At 42.8% G+C, this 20,000-nt stretch overlaps 1 pseudogene; it reads left to right on the forward strand.

Annotated features, from left to right (window-relative positions):
- The first annotated feature begins 16,775 nt into the window (after positions 1 to 16,775).
- LOC115935706 (uncharacterized) lies at positions 16,776 to 16,878 on the forward strand (annotated as a pseudogene).
- Positions 16,879 to 20,000: the final 3,122 nt, after the last annotated feature.

Consider the following 20,000-nt stretch of genomic DNA (forward strand, 5'->3'; position numbering starts at 1 on the left):
TCCCAAAGGGCTGGGATTACAGGCGTGTGTTTTCTCTTCCTTTAAATAGCAAAATGTCATGTCAATGGGAAAAAAAGAATTGCAAAACAACTTACAGCGGCTGTTCTAAACACCCTTAAGAAGTAGCCAAAATTTGAAGAAATAGCTCCACCTATTGTTCAGGATGTGGTACTGCAATAATAATATAGGCTCCTTAACTTCTATCAGTTTTTCAACCTTTTATATGCACAGAAATCATCTGGGGATCTTGTTAAAAAGCAGAACCTCGTTCAGAAATTGAAGGGTGAGAACTGAAAATCTAACTGCTAACAAGTTCCCAGGAGGTGCCAATGCTGCTGGTTCGTAAACCACTCTGAGTAGCATGGACTTAGTTTTTATATATGTAGCACATTTTAGTGAGTCAAATTAAGCCTAATTGCCTAAAAAGAATTAGAAAGTTTTTATTATGTGTAAAGATCATTTTAGATGCTAACAATCCATAAATCAAACTCATTTTCTGCCTTTCTACAAGAGATTACTTGAGATGAATTGGTGATGTTGAATTAACTATTATTAAAAAAAATTGCCCAAAATCAATCTACTTGAATATTCAACCCTTACTCTATTTTTTTTTTTTGAGATGAAGTCTCTCTCTGTCACCCAGACTGGAGTACAGTGGCGCGACCTTGGCTCACTGCAACTTCCATCTCCCAGGTTCAAGCAATTCTCCCGCCTTAGCCTCCCAAGTAGCTGGCATTACAGGCACCTACCACCACACCCAGCTAATTTTTGTATTTTTAGTAGACAGGGTTTCATCGTGTTGACCAGGCTGGTCTCAAACTCCTGACCTCAGGAAATCCACCCATCTCGGCCTCCCAAAATGCTGGGGTTACAGGCGTAAGCCAGCACGCCAGGCCTATAACATTCATTTTAAGTTCAAGGGGTGCATATGCAGGTTTGTTATGTGGGTAAATTACATGTTGCTGTGTTGTGACAGTTCAATATACAGATTATTTTGTCACCCAGATCATCAGCATAATCCGCTATAGGTAGTTTTTCTATCCTCTCCCTCCTCTCACCCTCCAGCCTCAAGTAGACACCAGTGTCTGTTGTTCCCTTCTTTGTGTCCACATGTACTCAATGTTTAGCTCCCACATATAAGTGAGAACATGCAGTGTTTGGTTTCCTGTTCCTGCGTTAATTTGCTGAAGATAATGGCCTCTAGCTCCATCCATGTTGCTGGAAAAAAAAAATAGATTTTCTTTCTTTTTTTTTTTAATTTATTTGAGACAGTGTCTCTGTCACCCAGGCTTGAGTGCAGTGGCGCAATCATGGCTCACTGCAACCTCTGCCTCCTGGGTTCAGGCAATCCTCCTGCCTCAGCCTCCCAAGTAGCTAGGACTACAGGCATGCTGCACCATGCCCAGTTAACTTCTGTATTTTTTTGTAGAGACAGGGTTTCGCCATGTTGCCCAGGCTGTTCTCCAACCCCTGGATCCAAGTGATCTGCCCACTGTGCGTAGCCTATTCTTTTTTTTTATGACTGCATAGTATTCCATGGTGTATATGAACCACATTTTCTTTAAGCAATCTACCTTTGATGGGCACTTAGGTTGATTTCATGTCTTTGCTATTGTGACTAGCACAGCTATGAACATATGTGTGTGTGTTTCTTTATGATAGAATGATTTATATTCCTTTGAGTATATACCCAGTAATGGGATTTCTAGGTTGAATGGTAGTTCTGTTTTAAGTTATTTGAGAAATCTCCAAACTGCTTTCCACAGTGGCTGAACTAATTTACATTCCCACCAGCAGTGTAGAAGCATTCCCTTTTCTTCACAACCTTACCAGCATCTGTTTTTCTTTTCTTTTCTTTTCTTTTTTTTTCCAGACAGAGTCTAGCTCTGTCGCCCAGACTGGAGTGCAGTGGCATGATCTTGACTCACTGCACCCTTTGCCTCCCGGGTTCAAGCGATTCTCCTGCCTCAGCCTCTCGAGTAGCTGGGATTACAGGCGCAGGGTACCACACCAGGATAATTTTTTGTATTTTTAGTAGAGATGGGGTTTCACTATGTTGGCCAGGCTGCTGTCAAACTCCTGACCTCAAGTGATCCTCCTGCCTTGGCCTCCCAAAGTGCTGGGATTACAGGTGTGAGCCACCGCACCCGGCCTATTTTTTTTGTTTTAATCATAGCCATTCTGACTGGTGTGAGATGGTATCTCATTGTGGCTTAGAGTGTTAATAGCCCTCTTGGGTAAGTGGCCAACTTGGAACATAAACCCAGGACCAAGTCATTCCAAAACTCTTACTTTAAACCACTTTGCTACCTTGCTAGCTTGTGAGTGCACACCTCTTTGGGCTTCTCTTTATTAAATAATATGCAGCTTTCAGATACGTATGTATAATATATAGTCGCAAGGGACTTTTTTAAGAGTTTGCCTATTCTGTATTCTTAAGATGCTAGGAGGTACTATAAATGCAAGTTTAGGAGACTTAAGAAAGTCGACATCCAAAAACAGAGAGATAATGGTATCCAACTTTAAAGTGTTTCTGAGAGGGTCAAGTGAACATCACGGTAAAAGGCAGTGTTACTACTTTTGGTTTGGTTGCTTTTTCTTTTTGTTTTTTTTTTCTTTTTTGGTCACCAACTTCTCCCAATAAAGAACTTGGGTTTGTGGTACCCAGATTTAGGTTCCAATACCTTTAAAATTGAAGGTGAACCAGGGTGTTGGGAGGCAGATTACTTATAGCATAGCACCACACTGTATTTTAATGATTTGTTCCCTTAATTACCTGTTCCCTTCTCCTGGTCTCTGTATCCCCATGGGGCAATAACTCTACCTTTCTAATTTTAATATCTCCTGGCCGGGCGCGGTGGCTCACTCCTGTAACCCCAGCACTTTGGGAGGCCAAGGTGGGCTGATCACGAGGTCAGAAGTTCGAGAGGAGCCTAGCCAACATGGTGAAACCCCGTCTCTACAAAAATACAAAAATTAGCCAGGCGTGGTGGCGTGCATCTGTAATCCCAGCTACTCAAGAGGATGAGGCCAGAGAATCACTTCAACCCGGAGGTGGAGATTGCAGTGAGCTGAGATGGTGCCATTGCACTCCAGCCTGGGCGACAGAGCAAGACTCCGTCTCAAAAAAAAATTTTTTTTTGTTATCTCCAGTGTCCAGCATTGTGTCCTGTGTGTATTTCAGGTTTGTTGAATTATAAATTCATGAATAACTAATTATCCCAATTAATTGTAGGACAAAGATCAAACCTAGAAATTCCCTGAGGAATGTTCCCATTTGGTCAGTAGGTGGCAGTCTTGCCTATTTTGAGCCGGCTACATTCACTTTGTGATAACAAAACCTACTTTTCCACTCGAGGGAAAAGGAGGATGATTTGGAGCGCTCCAGAGCTGGAAGGCTTCTCAGGGGTCATTGCTCATGACTTCCGTGGGTCCCTCACTCTAGTCTGTCAAAGCAGAAGTCAGCATTTCACTCTCAATAACTACTGCGTACAAGTAACCAAGAGACTACTGGCTCAATGAGGAAAAAGGCGTGGACACCCCTTCAACTCAGCATTTGAGAAAAGTGAGACAAGTGCCTGCTCAAAGGCGCTTGGTGTGCAATAGTGTGTCCCAGGCTATCAGCATGCAGGCAGTGATGGCAGATACACGCCCTGAGAGTGAAGCCACAGCGAAGCTTCGACAGCAGGGGCCAGCGGGGAGTCATGAGGGGAATATAACGGCAGCTTCTCTAACTCCGGACAATATCCAGCAGCAGCTAACACTTCCTCATTCTCCAGTTAATGCAATAAAATTGCAGAGATGCTACATACAGTATTAATAGGAAGCAATAAGTATGCATTAGAATAACTCCCTTCCCAGTGTCAGGTTATTCTGACCAATGTGACTCCAGAGAGGAACTAGGCTAGCTAGCAGCAACACTGAGCTACAGCTGGCTGGACTGGGCTATGGCCTAAAATTCTCTATCACATCTCCCTGTGCAAGACAGCAAATTTCTACCTCTGCCTCCAGCAACTTTTGTACACAGAACAATGACCCAATCCCTCCTAAGAATTGTCCCACCTACATACGGGAGAAGCAATAAAAAGAGACCCAGCCTCCCCAGGAATTTCTCTGGGCCATAGTCACTCCTTATATTTAAGACAGTCAGCAGTTTATAACACCTGCTGCATTATAAATCTTAGTCCTCCAAACCAGTGGTCTTTCATCTTAAAATCAGTTGAGTGATGATTTGATGTCAATGTAATATTGAAGTCAGGGAAGAGAAATAACCACAAACCTCTGCTTGATATGAGAAGGCACTGTGAAGGAAAATGTTTAGGACTTACAGAAAGTACACAAGAAAAATATGTAGAATCCTTATGTTGGCAGACTAGATGTCAATTTATGGCATTTGCACATAGTATGTCTACTATTCTAGTTTTATTTTAAATGTAAGTTTCTTTACATTAAAAAAATGTTTTGGGGAGGGCACGGTGACTCATGCCTATAATTCCAGCACTTTGGAAGGCCGAGGCAGGCGGATTGCTTGAGGCCAGGAGTTCAAGACCAGCCTGGCCAACATGGAGAAACCCCATCTCTACTAAAAATACAAAAGTTAGCCAGGGGTGGTGGCATGTGCCTGCAATCCCAGCTACTCGAGAGGCTAAGGTGGGAGAATTGCTTGAACCCAGGAGGCAGAGGTTGCAGTAAGCCAAGATCACACCACTGCACTCCAGCTTGGACGACAGAGCGAGACTGTCTCAAATTTTAAAAAATTTAAATATTTTAAAGTTTTGGTTTATAAATATTCTTATGGTAATATAAAAGGTATCTTTTACCATGTGCAGAGCAAATGACTAAATCAGAAATGAATAAGACAACAGTCCCAACCCAAAATAAAAAAGGCTTATAACAGGCCTGGCATGGTGGCTCACACCTGTAATCCCAGCACCATGAGAGGCCGAGGCTGGTGGATTGCTTGAGTCCAGGAGTTTGAGACCAGCCTGGGACACATTGTGAAACCTCACCTCTATTAAAAATACAAAAAATTAGCAAGTCATGGTGATGCTTGCCCATAGTCCCAGCTACTCGAGAAGCTGAGGTGGGAGGATCACCTGAGTCCAGGAGGTTTAGGCTGCAGTGAGCTGAGATGGCACCACTGCACTCCAGCCTGGACAACCAGAGTGAGATCCTGTCTCAAGAAATATAAAAAATAAATAAAAGAATTATAAGAGAACACTGTGACCAGCCTAACCAACATGGTGAAACTCCATCTCTACTAAAAATACAAAAATTAGCTGGGCATGGTGGTGCATGCATGCAGTCCCAGCTACTCGGGAGGCTGAGGCAGAAGGATGGCTGGAACCCGGGAGGCAGAGGTTGCAGTGATTCCAGATCATGCCACTTGCACTCCAGCCTGGGTGACAGAGCAGGTTTCTGTCTCAAAAATAAAATAAAATAATAAAAATAAAGAGAACACTGTGAAAAATTGTGTGCCAACCAATTAGATAACCTAGTTGAAATGGATAAATTACTTGACAGACACAAACTACAAAAACAGACTCAAGAAGAATAGAAAATCACAGAAAAAAAGAGAAATAAAAAAGAATAGAAAATCTGAAAAGATGTATAACAAGAGAATTATTAATCAAAAACTTCCCACAAAGAATAGCCCAGGGTCAGATGACTTCACTGGTGAATTCTACCAAATATTTAAAGAATTAATGCCAATTCTTCAAAAATTCTTCAAAAAAAAAAGAGGAGGAAACACTTTGAAATCATTCTATTTGCCTAGTATAACACTGATACCAAAGACATCACAAAAAACTACAAATATATTTTAAATGATACATGCAAAACTCAACAAAATACAAGCAATCCAAATTCAGCAACATATAAAAGAGGATTATATACCACGACCAAGTAGAATTTATCCCAGGTATGCAAGGTTGGTTTAATATCTGAAAATCTATCAATGTAATACACCAAATTAATAGAATAAAAGACAAAAACACATGCTGATAAGAGATAGCCCATGTTCATGGATTAGAAGACTTTTTTTTTGAGACATGGTCTCACTTTGTCACTCAAGCTGGAGTACAGTGGCACAATCATGGCTCACTGCAGCCTCAACCTCCAGGGCTCAAGGGATTCACCTTAGCCTCCGCCTGTCCCTCAGGTACCTGAGACTATAGGCATGTTCCACCAGCTAATTTTTTATTTTTTACTTTTTTGTAAAGATGGGGTTTCACTATGTTGCCTAGGCTGGTCCCAAACCCCTGGACTCAAGTGATCCTCCCACTTTGGTCTCCCAAGTGCTGGAATTACCGAAGTGAGCCACCATGTCTGGCTAGAAGACTTAGTATTGTTAAAATAGCCATATTCTCTGAATTGATCTACAGATTTAAAGCTTGCATTTATCAAAATGCAAGCTGCCATTTTTGCAGAAATTGGCAAGGTGATTCTCAAATTTGTTTGGAAATTCAAGGGGCCCAGAGGAGTCAAAACCATCTTGAAAAAGAAGAATAAGTCTAGGATTTCTTATTTTCAAAACTTACTACAAAACTACAGTAATCAAGACTGTATAAGACTTTATGTATCAAGTATATAAAGTTAGACATATATAGCTCAATGGCACTTATGGCCAACTGATTTTCTACAAAGATACAAGACAATTCAATGGGAACAGAATATTTCTTTTCAGTAAATGTTGCTGGGACAACTTGATACCACATGCAAAAGAATAAAGTTGGACTCTTGCCTCACATCACATACAAACATTAACTCAAAAGTATTAAATGCTCAAATGAAAAGGTAAAGCTAGAAAACAGAGAATTTTAAGACCTAGGAGTAAATCTGCATGACTTAGCATTAGGTAATCATTACTTAGATATGACAACAAAACCATAGGCAAAAAAAAAGAAAAAATAGATAATTTAGACTTCATTGAAATTAAAAACTTTTGTTTATTAAAAGACACTGTCAAGAAAGTGAAAAGACAATACACAGAATGAGAGAAAATATTTGCAAATAATATATATAATAAGGATCTAGTATCCAGAATACATAAATATTATTATAATTCAATAAAAAGACAAATGGTACCATTTTAAAATAGGCAAAGGACCTGAAAAGACATTTCTCCAAAGAAAACATACAAGTGGCAAATAAGTTCATGAAAGTGATTATCAATACCGTTAATTACTAGGGAAATGCAAATCAAAACCACAATGAAATACCACTCCACACCTACTAGAAAGGCTACAATCAAAAAGACAGACGATAACAAATCTTGGCAAAGATATGGAAAAATTGGAACCTTCATGAGTGGCTGGCAGGAATGTAAAATGGTGCAGCCACTGTGGAGAACAGTTTGGCTGTTCCTCAAAAAGTTAAACATGGAATTACCATGTGTATTAGTCCGTTTTCACACTGCTGATAAAGACATACCTGAGACTGGGAAGAAAAAGAGGTTTAATTGGACTTACAGTTCCACATGGCTGGGGAGGCCTCAGAATTATGGTGGGAGGCAAAAGGCACTTCTTGCATGGCAAGGGGCAAGAGAAAAATGAGGAAGAAGCAAAAGCGGAAACCCCTGATAAACCCGTCAGATCTTGTGAGACTTATTCACCACCACGAGAACAGCATGGGAAAGACCGGCCCCCATGATTCAATTACCTCCCTCTGGGTCCCTCCCACAATACGTGGGAATTCTGGGAGATAAAATTCAAATTGAGATTTTGGTGGGGACACCGCCAAACCATATCATTCCACCCTTGGCCCCTCCAAATCTTATGTCCTCACATTTCAAAACCAATCATACCTTCCCAACAGTCCCCCAAAGTCTTATTTCAGCACTAACCCGAAAGTCCACAGCCCAAAGTCTCATCTGAGACAAGGCAAGTCCCTTCCGCCTATGAGCCTGTAAAATCACAAGCAAGCTATTTACTTCCTAGATACAATGGGGGTACAGGTATTGGGTAAATACAGCCATTCCAAATGGGAGAAATTGGCCAAAACAAAGGGGTTACAGGGCCCATGCAAGTCTGAAATCCAGCAGGGCAGTCACATTTTAAAGCTCCAAAATGATCTCCTTTGACTCCAGGTCTCACATCCAGGTCACACTGATGCAAGAGGTGGGCTCCCATGGTCTTGGGCAGCTCCCTCCCTGTGGCTTTGCAGGGTACAGCCTCCCTCCTGGCTGCCTTCATGGGCTGGCATTGAGTACCTGCATCTTTTCCAGGCACATGGTGCAAGCTGTTGGTGGATCTACCATTCTGGGGTCTGGAGGATGGCGGCTGTCTTCTCACAGTTCCACTAGGCAGTGCCCCAGTATGGACTCTCTGTGGGGGCTCCGATCCCACATTTCCCTTCTGCACTGCCCCGGCAGAGGTTCTCCATGAGGGCCCCACTCCTGCAGCAAACTTTTGCCTGGGCATCCAGGCATTTCCAAACATCTTCTGAAATTTAGGCAGAGGTTCCCAAACCTCAGTTCTTGACTTCTGTGCACCTGTAGGCTCAACACCACGTGGAAGCTGCCAAGGCTTGGAGCTTCCACCCTCTGAAGCCACAGCCCGAGCTCTACATTGGCCCCTTTCAGCCACAGCTGGAGCGACTGGGACACAGGGCACCAAGTCCCTAGGCTGCACACAGCACGGGGATGCTGGGCCTGGCCCACGAAACCTCTTTTTCCTCCTGGCCTCCAGCCTGTGATGGGAGGGGCTGCCATGAAGGTCTCTGACATGGCCCGGAGACATTTTCCCCATGGTCTTGGAGATTAACATTAGACTCCTTGCTACATATGCAAATTTCTGCAGCCGGCTTGAATTTATCCTCAAAAAATGGGTTTTTCTTTTCTACTTCATCATCAGGCTGCAAATTTTCTGAACTTTTATGTTCTGTTTACCTTTTAAAATGGAATGCTTTTAACAGTACCCAAGGTACTTTTTAAATGCTTTGCTGCTTAGAAATTTCTTCTGCCTGATACCCTAAATTATCTCTTTCAAGTTCAAAGTTCCACAAATCTCTCAGGCAGGGGCAAAATGCTGCCAGTCTCTTTGCTAAAACATAACAAGAGTCACCTTTGCTCCAGTTCCCAACAAGTTCCTCATCTCCATGAGACCACCTCAGCCCAGACTTTATTGTTCATATCACTATCAGCATTTTTGTCAAAGCCATTCAACAAGTCTCTAGGACATTCCAAACTTTCCCACATTTTCCTGTCTTCTTTTGAACCCTCCAAACTGTTCCAGTCTCTCCCTGTTACCCAGCTCCAAGGTCACTTCCACATTTTCAGGTATCTTTTCAGCAACGCCCCACTCTACTGGTACCAATTTACTATATTAGTCCATTTTCACGCTGCTAATAAAGACATACCCAAGACTGAGAAGAAAAACAGGTTTAATTGGACTTAATAGTTCCACATGGCTGGGGAGGCCTCAGAACCATGGCAGGAGGTGAAAGGCACTTTTTACATGGCAACCACAAGAGAAAAAGGAGGAAGAAACAAAAGCAGAAACCCCTGATAAACCCATCAGATCGTGTGAGACTTATTCACTATAATGAGAATATCGTGGGAAAGACTGGTCCCCATGATTCAATTACCTCCCCCTAGGTTCCTCCCATAATGCTTGGGAATTCTGGGAGATAAAATTCAAGTTGAGATTTTGGTGGGGACACAGCCAAACCGTATCACCATGTAATTCCATTCCCCAGCACGTACCCTAGATAACTGAAACCAGGGACTCAAATTCTTGCACTCTAATGTGCACAGCAGCTTTATTCACAATAACTCAAAGGTAGAAACAGGCCAAATGTTCATCAACAAATGAGTGGATAAACAGTTGTGATATATACATGCAATGGAATATTATTTAGCCATCAAAAGGAATGAAGTACTGGTTCATGCTACAACATTGGATGAACCTTGAAAATATATTAAGTGAAGGAAGCCAGACACAAAAGACCACATAGTGTATGATTTCATTTACATAACATATCCAAAATAGATAATTCTGTAGAGATAGAAAGCAGATTAATAGGCCGGGAGTGGTTGCTCATGCCTGTAATCCTAGCACTTTGGGAGGCTGAGGCGGGTGGATCATCTGAGGTCAGGAGTTCGAGACCAAATTGGCCAACATGGTGAAACCCCATCTCTACTAATAATACAAAAATTAGCTGGGTGTGGTGGCAGGCACCTGTAATCCCAGCTACTTGGGAGGCTGAGGCAGGAGGCAGGAGAATTGCTTGAACCCAGGAGGCAGAGGTTGCGGCGAGCTGAGATCACGCCATTGCACTCCAGCCTGGGTGACAAGAGCAAAACTCCGTCTCCAAAAAAAAAGAGAAAGAAAGCAGATTAGTAGTTCCCAGGGGCTGGAGGCAGGGAGAGATGAATACAGACTGCTTAATGGGTATTAGTTTCCTTTTGGAGTGATGAAATGCTTTGGAACTAGATGGAGGAGGTGGTTGCACAACACTGAGAATGTATGACATTCTGCTGAATTGTTTTCAGTTGTCAACTTTATGGTATATGAATTTCACCTCAATGTTTAAAAAACTTCTGTGAAGATGAAATGTCTTTTACCTTGTTTCCTACAGCCTTTCTTTGCTTTTTTGTTCCAAAAAGGTCTTTGAGATCTCTGTAATGCAATGCTTCCTTCAGGCACAGCATCCTGACGCACACTGCTCCCTTTGCACAGAAGGATTGCTCTCATCGCCTCACTGGGCTCACTGTCAACCCTTGTTTTGTCACTTCTAAAGGAAGCCTTCCCTGATTTCACTTACTAAATCAGATTACCTTCTTGTATGCAGTCATGTCCCACATAAACACCATTTCCAGCACTTATCTTCATTGCAATTTTATATTCATTTGTGTGAACAACTCTGCTTTTAGGCTATCAACTGCATGAGGGCAAAGACCATGTATTTTATTCACCATGGAAGACCCAGAGTTTGGGACTTAGGAGGTACTCAATAAACAAGCCTTGGAATGATTAATCAAATAAATATTTGAAAATTATCTGCACAGTGCCTTGTAGGCCAAGCAGGGCAGATAATCTGAGGTCAGGAGTTGGAGATCAGCCTGGCCAACATGGTGAGGCCCTGTCTCTAATAAAGATATAAAAATTAGCGGGGTGTGGTGGCACACACCTGTAATCCCAGCTGCTCTGAAGGCTGAGCCAAGAGAACTGCTTGAACTTGGAAGGCAGAGGTTTCAGTGAGCTGAGATCAAGCCACTTGCACTCCAGCCTGGACAACAGTGTGAGACTCCATCTCTAAAAAAAAAAAGTTCAAACATAGAATAACCATATGACCCAGCAATTCCACTCCTAGGTATATACCCAAAAGAATTGAAAGCAAGAATTCATGGCCAGGTGCGGTGGCTCATGCCTGTAATCCCAACATTTTGGGAGGCCGAGTCAGGGGGATCACCTGAGGTCAGGAGTTCGAGACCAGCCTGGCCAACATGGTAAAACCCTATCTCTACTGGAAAAACACAGAAAATATTAGCCAGGCATGGCAGCACATACCTGTAATCCCAGCTACTCGGGAGGCTGAGGTAGGAGAATCGTTTGAACCTGGGAGCTGGAGGTTGCAGCAAACTGAGACTGCACCACTGCACTCCAGCCTGGGTGACAGAGTGAGACTCCATCAAAAAAAAAAAAAAAAAAAAAAAAGTAAGAACTCAAACTTGAAAACCAATGTTCAGGGCAACATCAACCACAGCAGCCAAAAGATGGAAACAACCCAAATGTCCCTCAACAGAGGAGTGAATGAACAGAATCTGGTATATACATACAATGGAATATTATTCAGTCTTAAAACGGAAGCAAATTCTGACAGGTGCTCAAGATGAATGAAGCATGAGACATGCTAAATGAAATAAGCCAGTCACAGAAGGACAAATACTTATGATTCCACTTAAATAAGGTATCTAGAGTAGTCAAATTCATTGAAAAGGAAAGATGAATGGTGGTTGCCAGGGACTTGGGGAGGGGAGGAAGAAACAGGGAGTCGTTGGCCGGGTGCGGTGACTCACGCCTGTAATCCCAGCACTTTGGGAGGCTGAGGCAGGTGGATCGCCTGAGGTCAAGAGTTCAAGACCAGCCTGGCCAACATGTTGAGAACCCCGTCTCTACTAAAAATACAAAAAATTAGCCGGGCATGGTGGCAGGCGCCTGTAATCTCAGCTACTAGGAGGATGAGACCAGAGAATCACTTGAACCGGGAGGCAGAGGTTGCAGTGAGCCGAGATCGTGCCATTGCACTCCAGCCTGGGCGACAGGGCGAGAATCCGTCTCAAAAACAAAAAAAAGAAAAAGAAAAAGAAAAAAAAAAGAAATAGGGAGTTGTTTGTTTAAAGGGGTATAGAGTTTCCATCTTGCAGAGTTTCCATCTTGCAAGATGAAAAAGTTCTGGATATCTACTGCACAACAGTGTGAACATACTTAACACTATTGAACTGCACACTTAAAAATGGTTAAGATGATATTTTTTGTGTGATTTTATTTGTTTGTTCTGAGACAGAGTCTCCTTCTGTCTCTCAGGCTGGAGTGCAGTGATGCAATCTTGGCTCACTGCAACCTCCACCTCCCAAGTTCAAGGGATTTTCCCGCCTGAGCTTCCCAAGTAGCTGGGATTACAGGCGCCCGCCACCATGCCCAGCTAATTTTTGTATTTATAGTAGAGACGGGGTTTTGCCATGTTGGCCAGGCTGGTTTTGAATTCCTGACCTCAGGTAATCTGCCTGCCTCAGCCTCCCAAAGTGCTGGGATTACAGGCATGAACCACCACATCCGGCCTTGTGTGATATGTATTTGTACCATAATTAAAATTATTTTAAATTTAAGAATGAAATTTTGATACATGCTGTCATATGGATGAACCACATGAACTAGGTAAAATAGGCCAGACACAAAAGGACAAATATCATATGGTGCCACTTATATGAGATACATAGAATAGACAAATTCATAGACAGAAAGTAGAATAATAGTTACGAAGGGCTGGGGCAGGAGAAAATGGAGAGTTACAGTTTAATTGAATGGAGTTTAGGTTTGGAATGATGAAAACGTTCTGGAAATGGATAGCGGTGATTGTTGCATAACGTTGTGAATGCACTTAATGTATATCATGCACTTAAAGCGACTTAATGTACACTTACGAATGGTTGAAATTGTACATTTTGTGTCATGTAAATGTTACCATAATAAAAACATTTAAATCATTTTAATGTACTATGTGTATATAACAACCGTTTGTCTAGTATCCAAGAACATAGGCCAGGTGCAGTGACTCACACCTGTAATCCCAGCACTTTGGGAGGCTGAGGCGGGCAGATAACCTGAGGTCAGGAGTTCGAGACCAGCCTGACCAACAAGGTGAAATCCCATCTCCACTAAAAATACAAAATTAGCCAGGCGTGGTGCATGCCTGTAATCCCAGGTACTTGGGAGGCTGAGGCAGGAGAATCGCTTGAACCTGGGAGGCAGAGGTTGCAGTGAGCGGAGATCGTGCCACTGCACTCCAGCCTGGGCAACAAGAGTGAAACTTCATCTCAAAAAAAAAAAAAAAAAAGAACATTGTCTCTGGAGCCAGTTGACTTGGGTTTAAATCTTAGCCCTAATACTTCTTTCGAGCTAGATGTCCTCATACTAAATACTTGACCTCTCTGTGCCTCAATTTTTTTCAACTATAAAATGGCATAAATAAAAGGGTCTGGTGAGGATTGAATAAGATGAACAGATAAAGCTTTTAAAACTTCCTATATATATGGATGCTCGATAATCATCAGAATTATCTGTATAAAATTTCAAGTACATAGAAGAATATGAAGTCTCTTACATACAAATGGCCAAGAAGCTATTCTCATTCCACATATTCCACATCATTATTAGTGAAATGCAAATCAAACCCACAATGAGAAACTATTTCACACCCACTAGAATGGTTATCATCAAAAATGCAGATAATGTTGCATTTTGCCTTGCAACAAAAATGTTGGCAAGGATGTAAGAAACAGGAACATTCATTGCTTGTGGGGGAGTAACATGGTGCAGCCACTTAGGAAAACAATTTGGCAGTTTCTTTAAAAGTCAAACATGGGCCGGGCATGGTGGCTCACACCTGTAATCCCAGCACTTTGGGAGCCTGAGGCAGGTGGATCACTTGAGGCCAGGTGTTCGAGACCAGCCTAGGCAACATAGTGAAACCCCGTTTCTACTAAAAATACAAAAAAATTACGTGGGCTATGGAGGTGCGCACCTGTAATCCCAGGTACTCAGGAGACTGAGACATGAGAATCGCTTGAACCCGGGAGGCAGAGGTTGCAGTGAGCCAAGATGGTGCCACTGCACTCCAGCCTGGGTGACACAGTGAGACACTGTCTCAAAAAAAAAAAAAAGAAAAAAAAATTAAACATAAATTTGCTAATCTACTCAGCAATTCCACTGCTAAATATATTCCCAAGAAAAAGAAAAACATGTTCACGTAAAGACTTGCAAACATATGTTTACAGTAGCATTATTTATAATAGCCCCACCATGGAAACAATCCACATGTCCACCAACTGATGAATGCATACACACTCCACACGATGGAAAGCTAGTTGGCCATAAAAAAGAATGAGGTACTGGAACATGCCACCACATGGATAACTTTCAAAACATTATGCCAAGTGAGGTCAAGCATGGTGGCTCAGGCCCGTAATCCCAGCACTTTGGGAGGCTGAGGCAGGTGGATCATCTGAGGTCAGGAGTTCAAGACCAGCCTGACCAAAATGGTGAAACTGTCTCTACTAAAAATATAAAATTAGACAGGTGTGGTGGCAGGTGCCTGTAATCCCAGCTGCTCAGGAGGCTGAGGCAGGATAATCACTTGAATCCAGGAGGCGGAGCTTGCAGTGAGCGGAGATCACACCACTGCACTCCAGCCTGGCGACAGAGCGAGACTCTGTCTCAAAAAAAAAAAAAAACTTGATTTATGAACACTTACAGAGGCACTTATGTGTCAGGCATTATGGTAAGTGCTTTACAAATATTGACTTCTTTCAATCTTCATACCCATATGCATTAGGATTAATCATCCCCCATTTTTCAGATGGTGAGACTGAGGCAGAGATATTAAGTAACATAGCAAGGTCACACAGCTAGTCTTGGCATCTGAGCCCAAGTAAACTGCTCCAGGTGGCTCTGCAAACTGGCTGAGCTTCGTGTCTCCCCGCAAATAACCTCACTGAGTCTCCCAGACACAGAAGCACAGAGGTGGGTATGATTTTCTCCATTTCACATGTGAGACAGATGAGAGCACAGCAGTTATGTGATGTGCCCGAGGTCACACAGCTGCTTTCAGAGCCTGGATTCAAATCCAGGTTTGGTGACATGGAAGCTGTGCTACTTCAACCATGCTATGTCTTTTCAGTAAAGCATCAAAATGCAGCCATTCTGGAATCTGTATGAACATCAGAGAGCGCACTTTTTTCTCTGACACCAACTAAATTGGGTTACACTGCTGTTATCTGACATCTTCCCCGGCTATGGTAGAGCCACTCTCATTGTCAAAGAACAGAGAGTAGCATTTTTAAAAAAGAAAACCCGGGAACTCAACAGACAGGAAATCCCTAGCAATTATTTCTCTAAGGAGTTAAAAAAATATTTTAAAATCCATATTAACTCAATGGATTGGATGCAAACTAGCCACACATACTGGAAGCCACATACCACGAGAGGACTAAAATCTACACTGAAGCATTCTTACTTTTATTCTTAGATTTCCAAGTAATATGAACCCTTAACAAGATAACAATACCATCTGCTAGCACACTCTCTGCCCCATTATCCTTGTACACGGCAGAAGGGCCATGGTATATCAGCATCATAGAGCCCAGTATTGCTGCGTAGTTACAATGAACTTGAGTCTCCCGGCTATACAGCAATTTGAGGATTAACTTTATTAAACAGAATGGACAGATTTTGTGGAACGTGCCTGTTTTGGCTGAGAACTTATCTGCACGATTCTAATATTGAGACCAGGATACAGCTGTTTGTGACTAAGCCCATGCTCACTGAATAAGTACTATCTGAGCATTATTCATCACCAGACATCTGTTTCCTGTTTTCTTTCTTTCCTTTATCATTCTATCCCAATTTCCTTTCACCTGTAGGCCACCTAAGACAACCACAGTGAAGTAAGTCTAATGTTTGACTGTCTCTTTTCCCTTCCATAACTGTTGTTAGGGTAGTGTAGTCATTCTACTTGGAGGATGGGGGAGGGAACCCAAGGGTCACTCTGAGCCTGGAAGGCTGTTGCCTGTGCAGTCTATCTTTAGGTGACTAACTTCCTCCCTTGTTCCCCATTAAGAACTTTTCCTGTTGAGGCAGTACCAGCCCCTCCAAACGTACAATTGTGAACTGAATCACAAAAGGAAAACCTCCTGTGGCACAAATAAGGCAAGGCAGTAACTTACCTAAAGCAAAGCCAGTACACTCTGATATGAAAAAAATGGAACCTCTTACATGAATACAGAACACAGGATGTGTTTAAATTTAAGGAAGTTCATTTCTATGCAAATAGGTTGAGGTCAGAGAAGTTTTCCTCAGCCCAAGGGAACATCTTTATCATCAGTGTATTACAACAGACTTTAGAGGTCATTTTACACAGTCCTCATATTTTACAAAGCTTGTCATTGTATTTTACAGTCTAAAAGATGAAGTGATTTGTCTAATAGATTCCATTTTAAATGGCTTAAGAATAAGAGAGCGCAATTTAAATACCCCAATAATGAATACTCAGAAAATGTGTTGTACGAAAGGAGAGAAGGTTAGCCCTCCCCTTAACAAAGATAGAAGAGGCCCTCAGGCCTAATAACACAGAGTTCCTGGCATCTCACTATGTTTTTATCTTCATCTCACTGTACTCTAAGAATTCTTCTTTTTTTTTTTTTAATCTCAGCTCACTGCAACCTCCATCTCCCAAGTTCAAGTGACTCTCCCACCTCAACCTCCCAAAGTAGCTGGGATTATAGGCACGCACCACCACACCCGGCTAATTTTTGTATTTTTAGTAGAGATGGGGGTTTCACCATGTTGGCCAGGCTGGTCTCAAACCCCTGACCTCAGAGGTGATCCGCCCACCTCTGCCTTCCAAAGTGCTGGGATTACAGGCGTGAGCCACCACGCCTGGCCAAAAACACATTCTTTGTACCTTGGCGCTTTTCTTAGCAACCTTCTTTGTATCTTATCCTCTCTTTTCCTCCCTATGTTATATGCAAATATGACTTTTGAAATATTTAAGGCCGGGCATGGTGGCTCACGCCTGTAATCCCAGTTGGGAGGCTGAGGCGGGCGGATCACGAGGTCAGGAAATCGAGACCATCCTGGCTAACATGGTGATACCCCGTCTCTACTAAAAATACAAAAACAAAACAAACAAACAAACAAAAAATTAGCCGGGCGTGGTGGCGGGTGCCTATAGTCCCAGCTACTCGGGAGGCTGAGGCAGGAGAATGGCATGAACCTGGGGAGGTGGAGCTTGCAGTGAGCTGAGATCGCGCCACTGCACTCCAGCCTGGGCGACAGAGCGAGACTCCGTCTCAAAAAAAAAAAAAAAAAAAAAGACATTTTGTAAAATATTTAACATAGGAAGATGGCTTTATTATTAAAAATGTTTATTAAAAGCGGGCATAGAACAAAGTGAATGCTTCTTCTCAGATGGTTTCCTGTGCTTTGTCATTGTTACGGGAAAGGGGTCCCGATCCAGACCCCAAGAGGTTCTTGAATCTTGGGCAAGAAAGAATTTGGGGTGAGTCAATCCATAAAGTGAAAGCAAGTTTATTAAGAAAGTAAAGGAGGCCGGGCGCGGTGGCTCACGCCTGTAATCCCAGCACTTTGGGAGGCCGAGGCAAGCGGATCACAAGGTCAGGAGATCAAGAAAACATCCTGGCTAACACCGTGAAACCCCGTCTCCACTAAAAATACAAAAAATTAGCCAGGCGTGGTGGCAGGTGCCTGTAGTCCCAGCTACTCAGGAGGCTGAGGCAGGAGAATTGCTTGAACCTGGGAGGCGGAGATTGCAGTGAGCTGAGTTCGCACCACTGCACTCCAGCCTGGGCAACAGAGCAAGACTCCATCTCAAAAAACAAAAATAATAGTAATAATAATAAAGGAATAAGAGAATGGCTACTCCATAAGCAGAGCAGCAGCATGGGCTGCTAGCTAGCTATTTTTATGGTTGTTGATTATAGGCTAAACAAGGGGTGGGTTATTCATGAGTTTTCTGGGAAAGGGGTGACCAATTCCCAGAACTGAGGGCTCCTCCCCTTTTTAGACCGTATAGGGTAACTTCCTGACGTTTCCACGGCATTTGTAAACTGTCATGTTGTGGTGGAAGTATCTTTTAGCATGCTAATGCATTATAATTAGTGTATAATGAGCAGTGGAGACGACCAGAGGTCACTTTCATCATCTTGGTTTTGGTGGGATTTCGCCAGCGTCTTTACCACAACATGTTTTATCAGCAAGGTCTTTGTGACCTGAACCTCGTGCCAACCTCCTATCTCATCCTGTGACTAAGAATGCCTAACCACCTGGGAATGCAGCCCAGTAGGTCTTTTACCCAGCCCCTGTTCAAGATGGAGTCCTGTGGGTCAAATGCCTCTGACATCATCACTCTTCAAAAATACTTTGTAAATCAAGATTAATAATCAACTTATTGGCTGTTATACAACTTACTGAACCTAGCATTCCAGATGGTATAGAATTAAATAATTCTGCACTTTTCCTGTGTTTGTCTGATGTTAAGTCAATTAACTTCAGAGTTGAGGTCTCAATACCAACACAGGTGACAATTACCTTGCTGGTTGTCTAATACATCTACTCTCTTATGCACCCATTATAATAGAATTTTTCAGTTCAGCTCAGAAGCGGCCAAAGTTAAAGGCTTCAACCTCCTTTGAAATAATGGGACTGCATCCAAGTTCTGGCCAATGGTATATAAACAAGAATTTTGTGTGGAAACTTCCTTAGGAAAAGCAGGCTTGCTCTTTGCCTGCTTGGATCATGAAAATGAGTATCTCACTCTAGGAATGAGGGTGCCTCGGGCTGAGACTTTGTGGAGCAGATCCAGCAACGAGCCCTCAACTGATAGCAGCTCTTCGTGCACAAGAGAAAAATAAACTGTCTCATTCAAGCACTGTGACTTGGGGATCCTATCAATGGATCCAAAATGAATGCTAACACACCAGCTCCGTCACTTGGGTCTCTGAAAAATAAAAGCATGTTTTAAAATTTTTGCCTGTCCTTTGAAATTCACAGGATTTCGTGTTATTATAGAAGATGGTCGGCTGGGCGCAGTGGCTCACGCCTGCAATCCTAGCACTTTGGGAGGCCGAGGCGGATCACCTGAGGTCAAGAGTTCAAGACCAGCCTGGCCAACATAGTGAAACCCCATCTCTACTAAAAATACAAAACATTAGCCAGGTGTGGTGGCGGGCACCTGTAATCCCAGCTACTCGGGCTGAGGCAGCAGAATCATTTGAACCCGGGAGGTGGAGGTTGCAGTAGCTGAGATCACACCAGTGCACTCTAGCCTGGGCAAAAAGAACAAAACTCTGTCCCCCCCACCCCCCCCCAAAAAAAAGACGGTCCCAGTCATGATTCTTTACAAGTCCTAGGTTCTAAGGAATTGTTTAATAACAAGTCAATTATATAATCCTGGATAAAAATTGAAAGACGCCGGGCACCGTGGCTCACGTCTGCAATCCCAGCACTTTGAGAGGCCGAGGCTGAGGTCAGGAGTTCGAGACCAGCCTGGCCAACATGGCAAAACACCGTCTCTACTAAAAATACAAAAATTGGCCAGGCGTGGTGGCAAATGCCCATAATCCCAGCTACTCAGGAGGCTGAGGCAGGAGAATCACTTGAACCCAGGAGGCAGAGGTTGCAGTGAGCTGAGATCATGCCATTACTCTCCAGCCTGGACAACACAGAAACTCCGTCTCAAAAAAAAAAAAAAAAAAAAAAAAA

The sequence above is a fragment of the Gorilla gorilla genome, chromosome 7 (assembly GCF_029281585.2).
Source record: "Gorilla gorilla gorilla isolate KB3781 chromosome 7, NHGRI_mGorGor1-v2.1_pri, whole genome shotgun sequence".
Taxonomy (NCBI): Eukaryota; Metazoa; Chordata; class Mammalia; order Primates; family Hominidae; genus Gorilla; species Gorilla gorilla.